General features: G+C 51.7%; 1 protein-coding gene across 1 annotated transcript in view; it reads left to right on the top strand.

Annotated features, from left to right (window-relative positions):
• Positions 1–5585: 5585 nt before the first annotated feature.
• The window catches only part of LOC120370872 (calcium-activated chloride channel regulator 1-like), a 100611-nt gene continuing 83543 nt past the window's right edge, over positions 5586–22653 (top strand). The window contains exon 1 of the mRNA XM_039486149.1: positions 5586–5752. The gene's annotated coding sequence lies outside the window, so the exon portion shown is untranslated. The remainder of the gene's footprint in view (positions 5753–22653) is intronic.

The raw sequence follows: 22653 nt of genomic DNA, 5'->3' as shown, positions 1-22653 counted from the left end.
CTCAGCGCCACCCCGTTGAAACAGCTGTGGGCCAAAGAGGAAGGTTTGGAGAGGGGGGGAGAAATGGCACACATAGGCAAAAAGAAGTATTCCATTCTATGCATCTGAAGAAGTGGGCTGTAGCCCATGAAAGCTTATGTTGAAATAAATGTGTTAGTCTCTAAGGTGCCACAATTACTCCTGTTCTTTTTGCGGATACAGACTAACATGGCTGCTACTCTGAAACCTGGCACACATAGGGTGACCAGATCACAGCAGTAAAATAGGACTCGCCCCCTCCCCGCTCAGCCCCACCATCACACCCCTCTTCACCCCCTAGTCCCCCACTGACTTGCTGCATCCCTCCTAGTCAGTCCCCCACCCACCACTCGCCACCTTTCACTTTCTCCCTCCCCTGCCAGAAACCCCCATGCCTGCCCCTAGAACCCCTGCTGGCTCAGTGCTCGCCTCTTTGCCCAACTGCCGCTTGCCCACCCGCTTGCCCCCAACTCGCCGCTGCACACCCCCGCTCCCGAGTATATAGCCTCATTCAAAGACCCAGGGGTCACTATATTACTGCACACAGCAGTCAATCAATGCAGTTGTAGATAAATCTCTGCATTATGCATTTTTGTATAACTTTTACATGACTTTGTATTGAACCTTAGTAATATGTTATAGCGGGCCCCTAAGGTAGCATAACTAAGGTAAAAGAAAAATGTCTTTTTGCTAGAAGTAGAATAAGATCTTCCCTCCACTTTGTAATCAATTGCCCCATTGACTGAATGAGGTGTAAATGAGGAAGGTGTGGAAGGCAAGCACCTCCAGACAGCTGCAAATCTTGGAGAGGGGCTGGGAGCCAGACCAAGGAGCTTTGCCCAGAGCTGAGTGGGATGGAGTCTGGGTGCTGGGTACAGGCTCCGGGCTGGGGCACGGGGTGGGGTGCAGGAAGGGTGGAGGGGTGCAGGCTCTGGGAGGGAGTGCGGAGGGGTGGGTGCAGGCTTTGGGACAGAGTTTGGGGACTGGAGGGTGGTGTTGGGGAGAAGGGACTGCCATGTGGCTTCCTTCCTCCCCTGTTGCCCCTCACCATAGCCTCAGTGGGGGATGGAGCCGCCCCTTGCCCAGTTTGAGTGTTTGCAGGAGTGGTGACTGGGGGGGAAACCCAATCAAACTCTGGTTTTACTCTTTCGCTGATGGGTCACTTAAACCCCTTACAAACTCCTTCCTGCCTCTCTCACTCCCCTTTTCTACTGGGCTTGTTTGATCTTTTCGGTGAAGCCAGATGAAAACCACAAACTCCAGTGAGAGCAACAGGCTGGAAGACTAGACTGAACCCACCACCTAGCCTAGTCCATCCCAGAGCCCAGGACTGAGGGCAAATGTCCCCCCACCCCCAGGCCACCTGCTTCCACTCCTGGCCTCTCCCAGCGCTGCCAATGATTCTGTGTGGCTGCATCGGGTGGGATTTCAAGCGGACCCCTCAACCCCCCGCTAAATTCACCCCTGTTTTGTGACCACTCTGCACCAAGAGCACCTACCTTCCCTGCCCTAAAGCTGCTGGATGGCTAGAAAGCTAAGCTGGGCATTTGATTGATCTAGAATATTATCATGTCCCCCCCAAACCTTAATATCCACAAAGTTTTGGGGGGGCTATTCCCCCCCCCAAGCCGGTCTATTTCATTGTTGCAGGGCAAATGAAGGAGCCATGGTTTAATGGAAATATTCAGCCCCTACAGCGGTCTTGCAGCAGGAAAAGCAGAGTTGATGGGAAGGGAACAGGTTTGGATAGGAGCCCCTGTCCTCCTCCATTGCAAATAATTTGGAGAGGGGAATTTGATCACTCAGTGCCTCAGTTTCCCCTCTTGCGGTGGTGGGGAGAGGAGATAAAAGTCTTAGCCTGCCCTGTTGCAGACCTTTTGCATTCTCCCCTCTTGATGTATTTGATTTCCCCCTCCAAACCTCCCTCTCGCTCACCTGGAGTTCACAGCACTAAGTACTGGCTCGGGGCTTTTTTCCTGGGTTACAGGATCCCAAGACTTTAGTTTTGAAACAGACACAGGCAGTCACAAACTCACCCTCAAACACCAACACCACAAAAACAACACAATATTACAAACCTACGGGGAAATCACAGTGTCAAACACTCAAAACACTCACCGTTGGAAGCCCCGGCAGCTGCTCAGGTGAGTGAGGTCCACTGCAGAGATTCCTGTCTCCCGCAGACCAGAAGCTCCCTCGGTGTCTCCTCCAGGTGAGTGCTGGGGGAGGAGGAGGGGAAGGAAGGCACATGTGCCTTCTCCCCCACACCCCCTCCTCCTCATGACCTGCAAGTACAGCCAGGGCTGCCTCTGTTGGCCAGCGTCTCTCGTTGACTAGCAACAGCTGCTGCTTCCGGGAGACGCAGAGTTTGCTTCCGGGAGAGACGCTGCCGGTGCGGGGGGACCCCTTCAGGTGCGGGGCCCAATTCGGGGGAATCGGGCAAATCGGCCTAAGGCCGGCCCTGTGTGAAGGCCATTGTTATAGCCAGATGGTCAAGGAAGAACGAGTGAAGAGACTTAACGACACCATCAATGCACATCCATAATGAGGGAAGGGCAGATTGACGATCCTGAGGTGGAGGCTGGCACCCCTAAGGACAATTGATTAAATCGAAACCAGGACAGGATAACCCTCTCGGAGGTGTATTGGAATGTTTACACCAATTAAGAAGTAACTGGTCAGAAACTAACACAGCAAAATCCATAGACTTCAACAGAGAAAAAAGACTATAAGAACAGGGTGCTTTGCCATGGGGTTTGGGTTCATCTTGCCACACTCTAGGAGCATCGGATCGTGACCGACAGACCCGGCTCCTCTCTGCGACCAGTCTGGCTGGCCACTAGATTGATCCAGCCTCTGGACTGGTAACTATGAACATCAACTGGCGGTACTCTGTGTTTGTATGTATGTGTGTGTGCGTGTGTATGACTGAAAAGCTTATCCTAACAGCTGTATTCTCAATAAATGTGGTGTTTTTGCCTTCTTCTCTATATAAGATCCTGTGTGCTTTGTATAGTATAACACCTGGCTGTTATATAAAGAACAGCTGGAACTGGGAAATAAAACTGCCTTGGCTATGGCTATAGGATGTACTGAAATGCAAATTCTTAGTTTAGAATCACTTGAACATGAAATGTTCTGGGTAATATCAGTGTAAGCGTGCAGGACTCACCGCTGTGGCGCCTCCTGCTGGTTGTCTCGGGAATTAGCTAGTCCAGCCTCCGGAGCGCCCCCTGCAGGCCGGTATCCCACTGCTGCTGGGCCCCAGCGTCCCTCCCTGGACTCCAGTGCCCCATTATCTGGGGGGCTGACCCCTGGCAGTAACCCCTCAATCTCAGGGTCTCCCCTCCCCGGAGAACCCCCACCGCCTATTCCCACCTCGCCTCAGTCATAAGGCTACTGCCAGTCATTGTTTATCTCCCGTACCCTGGGGCAGACTGCAGTATCAACCTACTCATCACTGGCAAAGTTTGGGTCCCTCTCCTACTACAGGTTTTCTATCAAGAGGAGCCACCTGCTTCCTTCTTCTTCAGTCTGGGTCCCCACCGTAGCTGGTCCCATTCCTGCATGGATTCCCCTGTCCGTCTGAGCCCCCGCCGTAGGTCGTCTAGCTCCCGTGTGGAGCCTTTCTGCCCCAGACAATCCCCTTTCTAGGGCCCTGGTCCTAACCACCTCCTCCTTCAGGGCAATTCCAGACCCAGCCCAATCCTCCGGCCTCCCTGTCCTTCTGTGGGGGCAAGGCCATCTTTCACAGCTGCCCTTGTGGCACAGGAAGCACAGCCAGTGCCTTCCTTTGGCCACCCCCCGGGCTAGGCCTGGCCCTGTGAGTTCTGTGAGGGCACTCCCTCTTCTTGTGCCCCAGCTCCCCACAGGCCCAACAAGTTGGGAGGCCCCTTGTTAACTTCACAGGGGGCACTCGAGCCTCTCCACCATGTCCCAGGTAGAGCCTTTGCTCCATCCCAATAGGGGCACTCCCTTTTCAAGTGTTCCTGTTGCCCACAGGTGAAACAGCCTTTAGGCCCCAGCACTGGCCTCCAGCCCAAGGTGCCTGGCCCCCATTAAGGTCCATGTGCCCTCCGCTGAAGCAGCCCCACTTGCTGCTCGGCGAGCCAGGCCACACAGGCTCTCCCATAATAGTCCCTCATTCCGTCCTGCGTCTTCACCTTCAGTTCTTTCACTCAGATTTGGGCAATAGTCCCACAGTCCTTGCCCTTGCCCCTTGTATCGGGGTGGACCACACATACCTGCATTATCAACCACATGTAAATGGGCGGGACTCACCGGCACGGCGCCTCCTGCTGGTTGTCTCAAGGAATTAGCATTTCCAGCCTCCGGAGCACCCTCTGCAGGCTGGCCCCCGTGTCCCTTCCTGGACTCCAGTGACCCATTATCTGGGGGGCTGCCCCCTGGCAGTAACCCCTCACTCTCAGGGTCTCCCCTCCCCGGGGAACCTCACTCCTTATCCCCACCTCTCCTCAGTCATAAGGCTACTGCCAGTCATTGTCTAGACCCCGCACCCTGGGACAGACTGCAGTATCAACCTACTCATCACCAGCAAGATTGGGTTTGGACCTGCTGCCTTGGCCTACTCCTGGGCTGCCTACTGCAACCCCCAGTACCCATTGGCCTTATGCTAGGCCGCAGCCTGGGGCTTTCCAGGCTGGACCCCAGTAGCGTATTTAGTGGGGTGCAGGGGAAGCAGTTGCTTCCCCTTAGCACATTTTCAAAAAAGCTGTGCCTTAGGCAGGGTTACCATGGCGCCAGGGGCGGGGCTCATGCTCCGCTTTGAAGCTTGGCCTACCCTGCTTCCTTCAGCATGCTGCATACCCCGCCCCCGCCAATCAGCTGTGTCTCCCAGCAGGAGGGAGACAGCTGATTGCATGGCAGGGAGGGGAAGAACTGAGCTCCAGCAAGCTGGGCTCCTGCAGGCAGGCTTTGCCAGCTTCCCCTAGTGTGCTGCATAAACCCTGCCCCCTCCTTGCTTCACCGATTAGCTGTCTCCAGGCACCAGCATTCCAAGCTGGTGCTTCGGGTGGCAATCTGCAAGGGGCGGCAGTCCCTGTTGTTTTGCCCCCAAGCAGTGCACCGAATTGCCGCCGCGGACAGCAGGGGCAGTCCGTGTGCCCTTAGGGCGGCAGGCTTCAAAACATAGAAGCTGCCGCCGAATTGCTGCCTCCGCAGAAACGCGCCTGCCGCCCTAAGGGCACACGGACTACCCCCGCCGTGGCGGCAATTTGGTGCGCTGCTTGGGGCGGCAAAAACTGTAGAGCCGGCCATGGCTGTCTCCCAGCAGGAGGGAGACAGACAGCTAATCAGTGAGGCAGTGAGGGGAGGGAGAAAGAACTGAGCTCCAGCAAGCTAGGCTCCTGGGGAGGAGGAGAGGCTTGGGCCTTGGGGAAGAAGGGGTCGGTTGGGGCATGCCCCTATAGGGGGCAGGGCACCCACCCACCAGTCAACTGTTTATGGGGCCCATGAGCCATCAGCTGTTGGGCCAGGGCGGGGGCAGTAGGGTAGCTAGCTAGTGGAGTGCGAGAGCTCGCTGTTTAGCTGGTTTTTGGCCACCAGCCAATCAGTGAGGCAAACTGCTCCTGGAGCAAGGGGCTGAGCAGCTGAGAGACCCCACCTCCTTCTCCTACCTGCCTTTTGTGGCACTGTGGCAGGTGTGCTTTCTCTGGCTCTGCAGCAGCAGCTCCTAACCTCTCACCCAACTAAACGCAGCTAGTAGCAGCAGCTGGTAAGTGTATTTCAAAGGGGGTCTTTCTTGTGGTGAGGGTGGCTGGGGGGAGACTGGAAACCCTCCAGGTGACTGTGAGAGCCAGCACCTGGCTGCTGGTGGGATGGCTGTCTGCATGGTGCGGGGCAGGGGGCTCAGCCAGAGGCATCTCCAAAAACATCCCCTGCACCTGGGCAGCTGGACCAGGACAGACATAGGGGGTAGGGAGGTGCATCTCCTGGTCTCCTGTGGGGTGTGGTGTCCCTGCTTGCCCAGTCAGAGACACCTGCCTCTTAGAGACAGTGGCCATGTAGTGTGCTTGGTTCCCCCTCCCTGGCATCTGGGTGACTGCCTCTTAGGGGGTGAGGGGTGGAAGGGAAGAGGCAGTGGGGAAGGGATAGGGGTGGGGGGGAGGAGAGGAAAACTGAGACTATCAGGGGAAATCTTCATAGCAGTACAATATCTGCCTTGGGAGTGTGGATGGAATTGTCTCCCAAGGGTAGGCTGGAACAAACTATCTGCTGTTGTAGTATGTTTAGTTTAGCCCATGTGCTTTGGCAAACACAAGTCCAGGCACCATGTTGGGGGGCAGGGAGAAGTTGCCTGATTTTCCCTCTCCTGTCAGGGGAAAGCTGAATTGTCTCCTAAGGGAAGGGCTTGTGATCATGTTGGGAGGAGGGGGAGGCATTGCTGAGTACCAAGGTTGAGTAATTCTCCAGTGATGGTGGTCATTAAGTTACTTATTGTCATTCACTTGCTGCACACAATGGCTAGTGATGGTTGTTTAACATCCACCCAGCCATTTGGTCAATGCCTTGTTTCTTGGGAGTTGCCTTCTGTAACTTCCCTAATTTCATCCCATTCTCCTGTGAGTACAAATTCTGGTTCTAAGGACCTGGTGCCTGGATCCCATATTGCCTTGCACTGGGATTGGGAATTAGTGCCCTGACATGCAACTCCTCCTATTGTGCCAGTAGAGATCCTGCTGTTAGTACAGCTATTTGCAGGTGCCCTTGTGTTTAGCTGAAACTTTGGACTTAGTTTAGTGGGGATGGACTCAGAGACTGAGAGCTAAACTGACACTACTATCCTGCTGTGTGGATCCCAGTGCGCTTGTACTGTGAATTTTTGGCATGCACATGTGGCTATATTTCTCATTGTGCTGATAGTGCTACTTCCTTGGTGTGATGATGACATTATGCTAAGATGAATCGTGAAAATAGTGTCCTGGTGTGATGGTGGTCACTGTGCTGTTCATGTGACTCTTGCATTTTTGAATGCTGGGTTGGTGTAGCCCTGTTGTTCCCAGGAAATTAGAGCCACAAGGTGGGTGAGGGAATATCTTTTATTGAAGCAACTTTTGTTGGTGAGAGAGAGCGACAAGCTTTGGAGCTTTCACGGAGATCTTTCTTCTTCCTGAAGAGTTCTGTGAAAGCTCAAAAGCTTGTCTCTCTCACCAACAGAAGCTGGTCCAATAAAAAATATTTTACCTCACCCACCTTGATATATATTCCGCCCCCCCCCCCCCCATATTACCTCACCCAGCTTTCCAGGAGTGAGTTTTCATGATGACATAGGAAATGCTCTGACTGGTCCTGACTTCTCTGTATCAGCCCCTCTAGCTTGCACTGCAGCCCAGTACCTGGGGGCTGGGTGCCTGCAGCACTGAGACTCTGTGAGATCAGGGACTCACAGACCCAGCTGGGAGGGGAAGGTCACTCCTCCTCGGCCTCTCTCTTGCTGCCTCCTTTTCCTGAGTGCCTCATGATGCACAGAGCCAGCGTGGCTAGGTGCTGCATTGGAGAGTCTCCCAGTGCAGACCCCCACCCCCTCTCCTCCATGCGAACCCCCAACAGACCCTGCCCACCTCTGTCCGATTGCCTCTCATATGCGGGGGACTGTCCCCCGCCCCGCTCCTGTGTGCTGCCTGCTTCCAGGGGCCACACAAGAATGATATTGTTTTATAAGTACGTGTGTTATTTTGCATTTAAAATATAAAAAAAGGTTTACAGTATGAAATATATGAAATTTTTATGTTTTGATTTTATATACAATACTGTAAACCTTTTTTTATATTTTAAATGCAAAATAACACACGTACTTATAAAACAATACCATTCTTGTTTTTTTATTTTAACTACAAAATAAATATGTATAACAAATTTAAAAGTATGTAACTAGTAACTTGATATGGCGGTGGGTGGCACCTTTTTTTATGTGTTCGCTCCCCCCTGATGTTAGAACCTGGCTACGCCACTGCTCGACCCTCCCCAGCTTCTCTGCCTTTCCCCAGCCCTGCTCCACTCAGGTACTCTGCTCAGGTCCCTGCAGCCAAGTCCATCTCCCTCTATAGCTAGAGAGAGACTGTCTGTGGCTTCTGGCCCCAGCCCTCTTATAAGCAACTGCAAGTCATGCCGCAGCCTGCCAGCTTTTTGCAGGGCCAGCTGGGTCCTCATTAAGCCAGCCTCGACCTGATTGGGGCGTGGCCCCCTAGCTGAGGCTGCTTTCCCCAATCAGCCCCACTTTTCCTTCCCTGCCACAGCCCTCTCACCAGGCTGTTTTAAGCCTTTTAGGGCAGAAGCGGGTGACCACCCAGCTACAATCAGGAAATGGTAAAGTACTGGAGCACTTGTTAAAACAACGAAAAAGATCTTTGTTCGATACCTATAAACATGAATGGATATAGTATGTCTCCAGTAAAGTTAAGCCTGAATTGTCACTAGGAGAAACTATTGTTAAAATTGCCCATCAACAATCTGTGGAGGCAGAGCTATGGGAAGTCAATCCACTACCAAAATTGGCCATGGGATCTTTCAGGTTACCTCGCATTACGGGTCAGTGAAAGGGAAAGAGAAAAGATTATTGAACACACAACAGTGTACAGAGTGGGACTGTCACAAATGCCTATTCCCGCCTGCCACCACAGAACCATGCAGTAGGGACACGTCGCTAGGCACATGCATCTGGGATGAGCTAAAGAATATAACTCATGTGGTATATAATGGACAATGTGTATGTGTTGTGTCCTGGGAAGCAATATTTTGGGAGGATTATAGCATTAGCCCAGGGCTGCCCAGAGGATTCAGGGGGTCTGGGGCAAAGCAATTTCGGGGGCCCCTTCCATAAAAAAAATTGCAATACTATACAATACTATATTCTCGTGGGGGCCTCTGCGGGGCCCAGCGCAAATTGCCCCACTTGCTCCGCACCCATGGGTGGCCCTGGGAAAAATAAACCTTCTGCATCTTGGCACAAACCCAGTTTTGAGAAAACTTCTTTACAAGGTATCACTGATTCTCAGCATCAGCTAGTGCTAAAAGGCACTAAAGCTCATTAAAAGGGTTGGACAAATATTTTCCGTCAAAACTTTTTCTGGATCGAAAACTAGGGGTTTTTAAAAAGCAGGAAAAAAATCACAGACAATGTCTGCTTTCCTTCAAAAAATTTTGTGGTTTTTTTAATTGAAAAGCTGAAATTAGTCTGCCAAAACCTGAATATAGTTTGAGGTTTCAGAAGTGTGTGGCCAAATATTTGCTGCTTGCTGTGTTTGATTGTTTAAAGAAGCAATAAAAAAAATTCTGCTTAAAAAAAATCCAAAACTTTTGAACTACCTCAGCTTGTGACCAAACGCCTGAACCCATCCAGTCAGAGATTTTTCCAGGTTTATGATACTCTGCTGGCTTCCTTGACTCGTATCTGTCTCCATAACTTTGGGTTCATTTAAGTTAGAACATAGGAACAGCCATACTGGGTCAAATCAAAGGTCCATCCAGCCCAGTATCCTGTCTACCAACAATGGCCAATGCCAAGTGCCCCAGAGGGAGTGAACCTAACAGGTAATGATCAAGTGATCTCTCTCCTGCCATCCATCTCCACCCTCTGACAAACAGAGGCTAGGGACACCATTCCTTACCCATCCTGGCTAATAGCCATTAATGGACTTAACCTCCATGCATTTATCTGTTTCCTAGAGACTGGCTCCATAGGGTCCCTCACAAACTGGAAACAGTTACTGTGGGTTTGTCTTTAGTATAGCTTATGTACATACTCCACGAACTGAGGATTTGAGCTTGTTCCAGAATCTGGGATGAGCCTATGTTGTGAAAATTGAAATGCTCAAAATAGCACATGCATGTGAATGGACACAGGGTGCTAAAATTAAATTAATCCAGGGGTTCTCAAACTGGGGGTCAGGACCCCTCAGGGGGGTCACAAGGTTATTACTGGGGGTCACGAGCTGTCAGCCTCCACCTCAAACCCCGTTTTGCCTCCAGCATTTATCATAGTGTTAAATATATAAAAGTGTTTTTAATTTATAAGGTGGGGGATCGAACTCAGAGGTTTGCTATGTGAAGGGAGTCACCAGTATAAAAGTTTGAGTACTACTGAATTAACCCCTCTGAAGCCTCAGGGAATGCAGGGGATGGGGGTCTCCCTTGGTAGGGTTGGGCAGGATATTGCCCTTCTCATGTGATCCCTCCCCCAGTGGCTAATTTTAAATGAAGCTACCCTCCCCTGACATGAATCTCCCTATGGCACTGAAATTAACTATAGACTACAATTTGGCATTTGAGAAGTGAAAGGGATGGTAGCCCTAATGGAAAAGCGAACAGCTTGGCTCTTCTGCAAGCCTCAAACTGCTGAATGAGCTTTAGGGTAGGGAAGGCTGTGCCTTTCAAACAGCCTGGCCCTGCCCCCTATCTGACCCCCACCCACTTCCTGCCCACCGAATGCCCGCCCCCCTCAGAATCCCCTACCCATCCTGCTCCTTGTCCCCTCACCGTCCCCCAGAGACCACCACCACCAACCCGGGACCCCACCCTTGTTCCCTGTCCCCTGACTGCCCCGACCCCTATCCACTCCCCCCGCACTGAGTCCTGACAGACCCCCGGAATGCCCACAATCCAACCCCTCCATTCCCTGTCCCCCAACTTCTGCCCCCTCCCTGTGCCTTGACTGTCCCTGGGACTTCCTGCCCCTTATCCAACCCTCCCAGCCCCGGCACCTTACCCACAGCTCCCCTCTCACCCGGAGCCTCAGCACATCCAGGAACTTCCCTCGACAGTGGCAGCACGGCGCCGGCGGGGCCCCTGATCTCCGTCCCGCTCAGAGCTGCATGGTGAGGGGGCGGGGCTGCAAGCTCCAGGCTGAGCTCAGCTCCCTCTGCTCAGCCTGGAGTTCGCAGCCCCGCCCCCTGACCACGCGGCTCTGAGCAGGGTGGAGCTCAGGCCCCAACGGAGTCACGCTGCTGCTGTTCAGGGATGCTCCTGGATGCACTGAGGCTCCAGGAGAGGGGCGGAGGCGGGGTCCGGCCGGGGCTGGGGCCGGGGAGGGAGCCTCAGTCGTTCTAGTGGGGGCCCCTGCAGAGCCTGGGGCAAATTGCCCCACTTGCCCCCGCCTCTGGGCGGCCCTGCATTGGCCAGCCACCAGTGGATGAGTGTAGATTAGGGGTCAGCAACCTTTCAGAACTGATGTGCCGAGTCTTCATTTATTCACTCTAATTTAAAGTTTCACGTGCCGGTAATACATTTTAACGTTTTTAGATGGTCTCTTTCTCTAAGTCTATAATATATAACTAAACTATTGTTGTATGTAAAGTAAATAAGGTTTTTAAAATATTTGAAATGCTGAGACCCCCGGACCAGTGGCCAGGACCCAGGCAGTGTGAGTGCCACTGAAAATCAGCTCGTGTGCTATAGGTTGCCTACCCATGGTGTAGATGTAAGACAAGCATTTTATACACTAAGAATCACACTTATTATTTTCCTAAGTTGGAAAAAGCCCAAAGTACTATGATTGCCCCCTTAGTGAACTTCTCCATATCTATTAGTTTGGATTGGCAAGAGTTAGCTAATCAACTGCTTTTATAAGCCAAAGTAACACAGTTTTTACGGGAAACTCAAAAGGGTACCGGAAAGCGAGTTCTCGAAATAAATGGAGATATGATTAACATTGCTAATGCTGAAAGGGCACTTACTGCATATCACTGGTATGGTGTTTTCACAGGCTGGTCTCCCACCTCTAACGGCATACTGTCAATCATGCTTCATCCATTGCTAATTGTATTGGTATTATCCTGCATTTGCCTAAATAGAATGTTATGTATGTGTTGCTGGATAAAAGGAATGTTTGTTAAATTGCAACCGCAAACTCAAATTACCTTTCAATTATATAAGATATGACCAGGGGTGAGCTGCAGACGGTTCGCAACGGTTCGCGCGAACCGTTTGCTAAAATTAGACGCCGGACAGAGAACCGGATGCTAAAGTTCTCTGTCCGGCGTCTAATTTTAGCAAACGGTTCACGCGAACCGTTGCGAATTCTGCCTCCACCTCCTGCCATGAAGCTCCTCCTTGCTTCTCCTCCCCCACGGCTTCCCGCGAATCAGCTGTTCGCGCGGGAAGCCTGGGAGGGCTGAGAAGCAAGCAGGCTTCCCCGGCCCAGGAAGACGACGCTGAGGTAGGAAACTGGGGGGGGGGTGTGCCCCGGCCGGTCCCTGGCCGCGGCCCGTCCCTGCCTCCCCGGCCGTGACCCTGCCCGGCCACCCGCCCGCCCCCGTCCCGGGTCCCGCCCGACCCTCCTGGCCGCGCCCTCCCCATGTTCCCGGCCTCGCGTTCGGCCGCAACCCTGCCCGGCCCCCCCCGGCCCCGGGTCCCCGCCTGACCCTCACCGGCTGCGGCACGGCCCCGCGTCCCCGAATCCCTCCCGAACCCCTCCCCGGCCGCCCGGCTCCGGCCGCACCCCCCCCGGCCCTGCCGTGCCCCCACCAACCCGGATGCTCGGCTCTGGACACGGCCCCCCACCTCTAGCCCGGCCTGGCCCCGTGGCTCCAGCCGCCCCTGCTGTTTTGGCAGGGGGGCGGGCTCCGGCAGTGCGGGTCTGGGCGTGGCGGCGGCCCCGGCTGCCCGGCTCCAGCTCTGGCGCAGCCCTCCTGGCTCCACCCGGCCAGCCACCTGGCTCCGACCGCCCGGGCTCCGCCGCATCCTCCGGCTCGGCGCGCGACTCCTGTCCCGGCCCAGCCACATCCAGGCAGCGCGGTAAGGGGGCAGGGAGGGGTGTTGGAGAGGGTAGGGAGTTTGGGGGGGGTCAGAGGGCAGGGAACAGGGGGATTGAATGGGGGCAAGGGTCCCGGGGAGCAGTCAGGAAAGAGCAGGGTTGGATGAGGTGGTGGGGGCACTCAGGGACAGAGAGAAGGGGTAGTTGTATGGGGTAGGGGTTCTGGGGGGCCATTGAGAATGAGAGGAGGGGTTGGGTGGGGCGGCAAGGGGCAGTCAGGGGACAGGGAAGGGGGGGATGGGTCAGGGGTCTCGGAGTGTGTGTGTCAAGGAACATGAGGGGTTGGATGGGGCACTACCCCCCCTGAGGGGGGGGGGAAGGAGGGAACCCGTTGTTAAAATTTTGGAGGGAGGAGGGAACCGGTTGTTAAAAATTTGGCAGCTCATCACTGGATATGACCCACTCAAGAATTGTTCTTGAATGGTCAAAAGGTGGAAATGTAGGAGCAGGTTTTATAATTGTACTATGAGAATTAATGTATGATTTGATTTCATCCTGCCAGACACCCTTTTTGAATAGCAGAAAGGAATGACAGGCCAGAACAATCCTTATGACTGATTATGGTCACCCTTTTGTTTTAGGATAAGTTATAATGTCTATGATGGTTTCCTATATGTATTACAAATTAGGCACTGTAGTTAAATATACATTTCTTTGTTTTACGGTTTAGAAAATAAGAGACAGGATCTTGTATTGCATCTATGTTAAGGAGATTAGAGGAACATTGAAGGCCTGGACCCCAATGTAACTTCTTTGATTATAAGATTTAGGAAAGCTTAATTCACAATGCCTTTTCTTGCTCAACATAAAAACTGCTGTATACCTTTAACTGTCAAAGACTGTTTGTGTGAATGAGGAATGTATGCATCAGGAAAAGATAAGGTGTGAAGGCCATTGTTATAGCCAGATGGTCAAGGAAGAACGAGTGAGGAGACTTAAGGACACCATCAATGCATATCCATAATGAAGGAAGGGCAGATTGACGACCCTGAGGTGGAGGCTGGCACCCCTAAGGACAACTGATTAAATCGAAACCAGGACAGGATAACCCTCTCGGAGGTGTATTGGAATGTTTACACCAATTAAGAAGTAACCGGTCAGAAACTAACACAGCAAAATCCATAGACAGAGAAAAAAAGACTATAAGAACAAGGTGCTTTGCCATGGGGTTTGGGTTCGTCTTGCCACACTCCAGGAGCATTGGATCGCGACCGACAGAGCCCGGCTCCTCTCTGCAACCAATCTGGCTGGCCACTAGATTGATCCAGACTCTGGACTGGTAACTATGAACATCAACTGGCAGGACTTTGTGTGTGTATGTATGTGTGTGCATGTGTATGACTGAAAAGCATATGATAACAGCTGTATTCTCAAGAAATGTGGTGTTTTTGCCTTCTCCTCTATAAAAGATCCTGGGTGCTTTGTATAGCATAACACCTGTGCAGTCAGGATTGCTGCCTACAGTACATTTCTCAATCCCTCCACACAGCTCTCCTGTTCCTCCTCCCTCACCAATACAACTCCTGTTGGAGTACCGTAGGTGGCACACTTCCAAGTATTGTAGGGGCCAGTAGAAACTTATCCTGTGAGAAGTATCATTAGTTCCTACTCAGATATCCATGGTTTCGGGATGGAAGCACGCTGTGGGGAACTGCTGCTGCCTGGCTCTGTCCTCTCCCATCCTCAAATGTCCATAGACCCCTAACTGCACAAAGCTCATACAATGGAGCATGGGAAGGTGGAGTATGTAATGGAGCTGGCCCTACCTTTTATGGCCTCTTACCCTGTTATCACAAGGTCAGAGCCACATCTGTTCCTTTTGGCAGAGGGGAGAATATAGCCCTGTGCATTTCTATATATCTACAGGAAACAAATGGCATGACCTGTGTAACTAATGTAACCCTTCCTCCCGTCACAGTTGGCAGCAACAAGGTCCGGGATCAGTATCTACGGGTTCCGTATCAATAACACAGCACAAAACCAGATCGAGCCCACATCCAGTGACCTGGACTTCCCCTCTCGCCAGCCTTTTAATAAAGGAAGGAAACAATGCATCATTATGTTCAGGAAACACCACAAACAGGATTCATAACACAAACCATGAGTAAAAGGCCCACCCCCAAGTAAGTTTGGCAGTGTCCTTCTCCCCTCAGGGTCTTAAGTCCAGCAACCCAACAGTCACCCCACCCACAGTTTCTGACCTTGGTCAGTGTAGCCCCCCAGAGTTCAGAAGTTCCTCTGAAGAGTTTACCTCCCAGCCTGGGTAGAAGTGGGGAGAGGTATGAGGGCATCTTACATGCTCCGCTGCTTGAGTTGACGGCCGATTGCCACGCCTCTCTGTGGGGTTCTGCTGCAGTCTTCACCGCCAGCTGCTTCTCTCCGCCAGCCGCCCAGCTATCCACTCTGCTCGCCATGCCTCTCCGCTAGACATCCTGCTATCCACTCTGCTCGCCATACCGCTCCACTAGCCATCCTGCTAGCCACTCACCAACTTGTCTTCAAGCCCCCCCCTATTTAACACAGCTCTCAGTGAGCGCAGCTCTTTTGTGACTTCAGCGCTCAGTGGTTGGTAGTAGGGGAGGCTTGGTGCTAGTGCACCACTAGCCTAAATCAGATCTAATGCTTAGACCTTGGTATTAGTGATTTTAGCTCTGTAGCATGTAACAACATTCCTAATGAAATCAAAATTATCTCTGTTGTTGCACAGTGGAGAGAGAATGGGTAAAAGTGGTGTTTAGAGCCCTCAGCGGGCACCCATACTACCAGATACAAATACCTGTCTCCCACCTCTCTCAGTTCACTGGTGTTTGGAACCCATGTCCCTTGCCCAGCAAATGCTACTTAGTTGAGGGTGAGTCCCTCTGTCATAAAATGCCAAGTACAGTTCTACTGTCCTTGATTCACATAACCAGGATAACACCACTTTTATTACTCCTGCCCCAATAACAAAGAGACTGGGGAGCCCACAGTAGCCAAAGTGATCATTTGGGCAGGCAGTCCCATCATGCTAGGCAGGGTGAGTGTGCCCATGCAAACGAGATCGGCCCCTGAAGTCCTTTTCCACAGCTCACCACCAAATATCAGGGGAGACATCATTCTGACTCTGCTTACATCCTCCAGCTGAGAATTTGTCATCCTGACAAATCACAATCCCTACTATACCAACTCATTGGTTCCCTCTAAAGGGCCTCAGGAAGCCCACTATGGCTTCCACAAGCCTGTGTGCTAAACGTATTGGCTCCTCACTAATCACCTCAGGTGCATCATAAGTTAACCGTTTTACTGGTCTTATTACCCTGTCCTGTCTATTGAGAATCTCTCTTGCAGGGGTAGAGGGGACATCGTCTTGTGCAACAGATGGAGAGGTTTCCTTTGAGGGACCCTCAGCTACTGACACAGGCCCCTGCATCTCTTGTTCTAACAGTGGAAGGTCAAAGGTGCCCAGGACATCCTCCACCTGTATGTCTCCACAGTCCAATAACCTGTTACCGAAATGTCGGGTCCGCCTAGCTGAGAGCCAATGACAGCCAGACAGGGATAAGGAAAAGTTGCTTTATTCTGCAGAAGAAAGGAGAGTTTTGCACCTTGGTACAAAGATTCTACTCCATACAAAAACCAAGAATCTTTTATACACACTCACACACAGGCTTCGATCATGTTAGCATTTGATTGGTGGTTAGCAAACCCTGCATTTCTGCAATCTGCTCAGCAAAAACCGGCTTAGGACCAGCTTCAACTGCCTCAAGACCGATAAGGGAAGACAGTTCAAAAGTTCAGGCTACTGTGTTCGTGAGGTGTCCAATTTCCCCTAATGGCTGCCAGCTATTATAAGGCTACTAGCTGTTAGAGAGTCGCTGCTGACTGTCACAGTCCCCACTTCGGGCCTGATAATCCAAATTGTCAGGCCCGTTACGCAATTTGCGATCAAGCTGGAGGGAGAGATATTGTGTTCTCCTACGGACAGTAGAGCCCTTAGGGTATGTCTACACTACAAGACTATTTCAAATCAACTTAATTTGAATTTGTGGAATCGACCTTATGAAGTCGAAGTTGTGTATCCACACTAAATACACTAATTCGACTGTGTGAGTCCACAGTAACGGGGCCAGCTTCGACTTTGGAAGCGGTGCACTGTGGGAAGCTATCCCACAGTTCCCGCACTCCGTGCTGCCCATTGGAATTCTGGGATTTCCCCCCAATGCATGCTGGGGGAAAAAATGTGTCGAGGGTGGTTTTGGGTAACTGTCATCATTGAACCGTCAATCACGCCCTCCCTCCCTCCCTGAAAGCGCCTGCGGGCAATCTGTTCGTGCACTTTTCTGCTCAGTGACAGCACGGGCGCCACAGCACTGCGTGCACGGATCCCGCTGCAGTTATGGCCGTTGTCAACTCCTCGCACCTTATCGTCCACCTCTTCCACAGTCAGCTGCTGAGAAATAGGACTACTTTTCAATGGTGCTGCGAGCACTGGTGGACCATGGGGGACGTTTTACCAACATCAACATCGGGTGGCCAGGCAAAGTTCATGACGCGCGTGTTTTCAGGAACTCTGGTCTGTTTAGATGCTTGCAGGAAGGTAGTTTCTTCCCGGACCACAAAATAACTCTTGGGGATGTGCAGATGCCTATAGTGATCGTCGGGGACCCAGCCTACCCGCTAATGCCCTGGCTCGTGAAACCCTATGCAGGCGCCTTGCACAGCGACAAGGAACTCTTCAAGTACCAGCGAGCAGCGTGACCTGTGACTGTTCAGTTTCTTTACAGAGAAGCTGAACCTGCCCCTGTTTCTTTACCAAGTTACTGTTGACTAGCATCTGCAGTTACATACCCCGTCCACCCTGCTTCCCCCACTTCCAACACACGTTTAAAAATAAAATACATGTTCCACTGTAACTTTACAAAGGTTTCTTTATTGATGACTTTGCGTTAAAGGGTTGAAACTGGGACACGGACTGTGCTGGGTAGGGTGTGCAGTGATGTAAAGACCGCCTCTAAACTCGAGGAATGACAGGCTCCTGCTCCCAGAGCGGTCTGCAGTGCCAGACTGGTTGTTTCAACGGAGCCTGCCATCCCTCCTTTTTGGGATGCTGTGTGCGGGGACTATGTGGCCTTTTGGCGGGGGAGGACGGATACAGATTCCTCTGCTGCGTGGCTCTGTGGTCCAGGACAGGGACCGTTGCATGAGATCTGTAACCCCCCTCCCCCGCTACAAAGTCACGTACCCCCCCACCCACACAGAACCTGCAAACCACCTCCCATACCGACCAGGGTGCCTACTGACTGCACTGTGTGTGTGACATGCTGCTGATCCTGCCCCCGTGTCTGTACCCTGGTAAAGGTGATTGTCCTGTCCAATTACAAACCCCCTTCCCCCCCTTCAAACACAGTCTCCTCTAAAAGAACATGACGGAAACAGTAATTAACAGAAAAGTATTTTTTATTATCAGCTAGACAGTTAGGGGATGAAACTGGGACGGGGGCTTGGGTGAGGCAGGAAGGAAAGGACTTCTCAAAATTTAGGGTATGAGAGCTTTTGGGTACTTGAGCACTCTGCTGGGGTGCAGTGACAGTTTTCACGGCCTCTGTCGCCACTCCTTCTGGTTATTTTGGGTGAGGGAGGTATGGGACTTTGTGGCGGGGGAGGGTGGTTGCAGATACACTGCAGGGGGGCTCTGTCCTCCTGCCTGCGGTCCTGCAGAACATGCACAAGGCGCCGGAGCGTGTCTGTTTGCTCCCTCATTAGTCCAAGCAGCATTTGAGTCGCCTGCTTGTCTTCCTCACGCCACCTCTCCTCCGGTTCGCTGTGTGAGCGCTGGTACAGAGAGAGGGTCTCCCTCCACTGGCTCTGCTGGTCCGCCTCGTCTCGGGAGCACCCCATAAGTTCAGCGAACATCTCGTCCCGTGTCTTTTTCTTTCGCCGCCTAATCTTTGCCAGCCTCTGTGAGGGGGATGCTGGGGCAGGTCTGGAGACAGTCGAAGCTGTGTGATGGGAAAAAGGGAGTGAATTCCTTGCAAAGATACATTTTTGCGAACAATGAACACAGTCTAGTCTGTCTCTGTGAATTCTGGGTTGTGATCCCAGTGCCTGATGGGGCAAAAACCATTTTCGCGGGTGGTTCTGGGTAAATGTCGTCAGTCATCCCTTCCTCCGGGAAAGCAATGGCAGACAATCATTTCGAGCCCGTTTTCCCTGGATTGCCCTGGCAGACGCCACAGCATGGCAATCATGGAGCCTGTTTTGCCTTTTGTGCCTGTCACCGTATGTGTACTAGATGCCGCTGACAGAGGCGGTCCAGCAGCGCTACACAGCAGCATGCTTTTGCTTTTGCATGACAGCAGAGATGGTTACCAGCCATACTGTACCATCTACCATACCATAAATTGGTAATAAGATGATCATGGTTACCAGTCCTTTTGCACTGCACCATTTGCTGCTGTCATAAGTGCCCCTGGCTGAGATCAGCCAGGGGTGCAAAAGCCAAAATTGGGAATGACTCCCAGAGTCATTTGGTATCTAAAAATAGAATCAGTCCTGCCTAGAATATGGGCAAGTGTACTAGAGAACCACTGTATCAGAGAACCAGAGAGCACAGCTGCTCTGTGTCAGATCCTGCATAGATTATGAGCTGTATGCTATTCACAGGGGGTGCTCCTGCAACAACCCCACCTGTTCATTCCGTTCTTCCCCCAGCCTTCCTGGGCTACCATAGCATTGTCCCCCCACTTGTGTGATGAAGTAATAAAGAATGCAGGAATAAGACACAGTGACTTGTTAGTGAGAAATGAGTGGAAGGCAGCCTCCAGCTGCTATGATAGTCCACACAGGACATTAAGGAGTGTGGAGGAGAGGAGCCCAGCATCCCTCTGCTACTCCAGGGGCAATTGAATTTTTCTTTACACATGAAGGGTGGGGGCTGATGGAGCTCAGCCCCCTGTTGCTATGATGAGGACAGTTACCAGCCATACTGCACCATCTACCAGGAAAAATTAGGAGCAGGCACCCTTGATTGACCTCACTGATGCTAGTTGGCATGGTTACCAGTCCTTTTGCACTGCCCCATGTGCCAATAGGCTGCTGATGATGATGGATATCAGTCATATTGTACCGTCAGCCACCCATGGCAGGGGGGGAGCAAGGGTACTGGTATTGAGTGCTGCAGCATCGCATCTATCTGCAGCATTCAGTAAAGATAGGGTGACATGTAAAAGAGTCAACAGAGGATTGTTTTCCCTTTCACTTCTGGGAGTGGGTGTGGGGGGGGGTGCGTAAATTGCCGAGCTATGCCCTGACCCACCGCGGACACTGTGTTTGACCCTAGAAGCATTTGGAGCTCAGCCAAGAATGCAAATGTTTTTCGGAGACAGCAGGAACTGTGGGATACCTTGCGTCCTCAGTCCCCCCTCCCTCCATGAGTGTCCATTTGATTCTTTGGCTTTCCGTTACGCTTATCACGCAGCAGCGTGCTGAGTCTCTACTACGCGGTCTGTCCAGAGATTTTTTAAAAATACTTTGGACCAGGCGTAACATTACAGTAATTCCCCTAATTAGATGCAGGAGTCTCCGAGCTAGATCACCCTGAGGACGGTCACTGAAGGAGATAGAGAGCGCATGCTGCGTGAAAGCCAGCACAAACCAGGGCCCTATGCAGCCGTGCTCGGGGAGGCAATGCTCCCTGAGTACCTCATGAAAGCCTGGCGCGGAAAAGTGTGCTACCACGGAGCACCCAATAAGGCAGCTCTCCCCAGGAACCTCCTGAGGAGGCTTTTTGATTACCTCCAGGAGAGCTTCGTGGAGATCTCCCAGGAGGATTTCTGTTCTATCCCCATATATAGAGAGACCTCCTTTTCACATACTTCAGATTCCTGTTATATTAAGAATAAAAGTTTACATGTTTAAAGCACTTACCGACTGCTCCTTCCCCTGATTCAGGGTCCGGGTTAATGGCCGGGGAGGGTTGGTAGGGGATCTCCGTGAGGGTGATGAAGAGATCCTGGCTGTCGGGGAAACCAGCGTTGTAAGCGCTGTCGCCTGCCTTGTCCTCCATAAACCCTTCCTCATCTTCCCCATCTGTGAACATCGCCGAGGAACTGGCCGTCGACACTGTCCCATCGTCAGAGTCCATGGTCACTGGTGGGGCAGTGGTGGCAGGCTCCATAGCGTCCGTTTGCTGCTTTGATTTTTTGGTAGCCTTGTCTGGGGTCCTTGATTTTCACGCGGCGCTGCGTTGCATCCCGCCTGTATCCTCTGTCTCTCATGACTTTGGAGACCTTCTCGTAGGTCTTTGCATTCCGTTTTTTGGAGCGCAGCTCCGAAAGCACAGACTCCTCGCCCCACACACCGATCAGATCCAAGACTTCCCGGTCAGTCTATGCTGGGTCCCTCTTTCTATTCAGAGATTACATGAACTCCTCTGCTGGAGAGCTCTGCATTGCTGCCGGTGCTGCTGAGCTCGCCCCGATGTCCAACCACGAAATGAGATTCAAACTGTCCGGACAGGAAAAGGAATTCAAATTTTGCCGGGGCTTTTCCTGTGTGGCTGGTCAGAACATCGAAGCTCGGACTGCTGTCCAGAGCATCAACAGAGTGGTGCAGTGTGGGATAGCTCCCGGAGCTACTAAGTTCGATTTGCATCCACACCTAGCCTAATTCGACATAGTCATGTCGAATTTAGCGCTACTCCCCTCGTCGGGGAGGAGTACAGAATTTGAACTAAAGAGCCCTCTATGTCGAATTAAATGGCTTCCTGGTATGGACGGGTGCACGGTTAATTCGAATTAACGCTGCTAAATTCGAATTAAAGTCCTACTGTAGACCAGGCCTTAGTAACAGCACTACACAAACATTTTGCACATTGCAACATTACCCAAACAACACATAGAAAGAAAAGAGAGAAAACAATCCATTTGACAATTTTACTGAAAAGGCCAGTAAACCATGACCCAAGGTCGGGGAGGAGGTCCTCAAAATTAAGGGTATGATCAAGAGATACAGTGTGAAAAACAACAGCTGCATCCTTGATGGCCTGGAAATCCTCCTCAATTAAACCAGAGCGATTAATATAAAAACAGTATCTTTCCCCAATGGGAGCACAGGACCCTCCCTACTTCAGCATTCATGGCATCTAGCACACGCCTGTTTTGCAGTTACTTCTGCTATGTCATCAATTTCTTGTTGTAACTTTTGGAAAGCGTCCAAGGAGTCATTAGCTGCTTTTTCAAGTTCTGCAGAAATGTTTACCACTGCCCTTTCCAGCTCCGCTACCCCCAGTCCAGGAATAAGTCCCGTATAAAGGAATGAAATCCTGTTTGCCTGATTACTAGGGGGGGTTTAGCACGTTTAACCCGAGCCCCTTTCAAGGGTGTGAAGAGCTGGTGAGAATAAGTCCCCAGGTTGAGGATTTGGCGTGAGTCCAGTGTGGTGTTTACTTGAACGTCCAGTAATACTCTGGCCACACCACACTGGCCATGCCAACCCGGCGGGAGGGCTTTATAAGCATTATGGCCACAAATAAAAGACAGACCGGGGCTCTGTAAATAAAGGGTGAGGGAGCTTCCTGCTACTCAGTGGCACCAATCTACCCTAACATCTCGATGTTTGTAGTTGCCAAATACCCGGCCCCGGCACCGCCAATGGGATGCATTCAAATGTCCCATGGCGTGGGTATTGTTTAAGATACCCCAACAGTATGTAACAGCAAACAAGTGTGATGTAAAGCTTACTAGCACCCCCTGGCATTCAGAGATTTTTACAAGGGATGAGTGAGGTGATAAAATGCCAGAGGAGACGTCCATATAATATGCATGGGTCTCATTTATGGGACCCAAGGGAAGGAATGAAGGAAACCACTCCACTTGATAACGTTCACC

This window comes from Mauremys reevesii, linkage group 8 (assembly GCF_016161935.1).
Source record: "Mauremys reevesii isolate NIE-2019 linkage group 8, ASM1616193v1, whole genome shotgun sequence".
Classification (NCBI taxonomy): domain Eukaryota; kingdom Metazoa; phylum Chordata; order Testudines; family Geoemydidae; genus Mauremys; species Mauremys reevesii.
Note: the sequence above shows the minus strand (reverse complement) of the source record. Positions and strands in the feature narration are given on the sequence as shown.